The sequence below is a fragment of the Equus przewalskii genome, chromosome 8, assembly GCF_037783145.1.
Source record: "Equus przewalskii isolate Varuska chromosome 8, EquPr2, whole genome shotgun sequence".
NCBI lineage: Eukaryota > Metazoa > Chordata > Mammalia > Perissodactyla > Equidae > Equus > Equus przewalskii.
Window position 1 is genome coordinate 59882528 of NC_091838.1, and position 996 is coordinate 59883523.

Genomic DNA, 996 nt, shown 5'->3' on the forward strand with positions numbered 1-996 from the left:
TGGTTAATTATTATGTTTCTTGTTCATTGTTTACCTCTGTTTAATACAATTTAATTTCTACAAGGGTAGGGATGAGGTTCAAGTACTGACTAGAATAGTGCCTGGCACACAGTTGGTTCTCAATAATAATTTGTGAATTGTCCTCTTTCCCTGCCACCTCTGAGTCCCTCAGAGCTGGAGGCTCGGGTACATTCAAGATTCAGATCCACCGGTAACCTACCACCATGGCCATGGAAGACATCACTGCTGGAGGTCCAGTGGATGTTAATACCGCTTTGTAAGAGGTTCTGAAGACTGCCCTCATCCATGGTGGCCTAGCACGTAGAATTCACCAAGCTGCCCAAACCTTAGACAACTGCCAAACCCATCTCTCTGTGCTTGCATCCAACTGTGATGATCGTATGTATGTTAAGTTGGTGGAGGCCCTTTGTGCTGAACACCAAATCAACCTTAATTAAGGTTAATGATGAGAAACTACAGGGAGTGGTAGGCCTCTGTAAAATTGACAGAGAGGGAAAACCCCAGAAAGTGATTAGTTGCAGTTGTGTGGTGGTTAAGGACTATGGCAAAGAGTCTCAGGCCAAAGACATCATCAAGGAGTACTTCAAACGCCAGAAATGAACAAATGACTTGACTTTAAAAATAATAATAATAATAATTAATAATTTGTGAATTGAGTGGATAAATCTTGGGAAGAATTCATGGAAAGAAGCCCAGCTGTTCTCTAGGACAAGAGGGCAATCACTGTTTGGGACAAGCAGCTCTACAAAATACTTGAAGTTTTATGGAGTCACTAGGAAAGAAATAGGTGAAATTTCCAAGCTTCAGGATAAGAGCTGCATGTTGAGGCTGACAGATTGAATGAAAATGGACTGAACACATTGGGTAACCAAAAAAATGTGGGAATAGCTGAGGCAATCACACAAAAATCCATGAGGTAGGCAATGTGCTGAGTCAGATGGGAATTTGAGAGAAACTCCCTTACCTTCTAGAGAG

The 996-nt window shown here is 41.8% G+C and overlaps 1 pseudogene; it reads left to right on the plus strand.

Annotated features, from left to right (window-relative positions):
- Positions 1–224: 224 nt before the first annotated feature.
- LOC103563436 (small ribosomal subunit protein eS12 pseudogene) lies at positions 225–621 on the plus strand (annotated as a pseudogene).
- Positions 622–996: the final 375 nt, after the last annotated feature.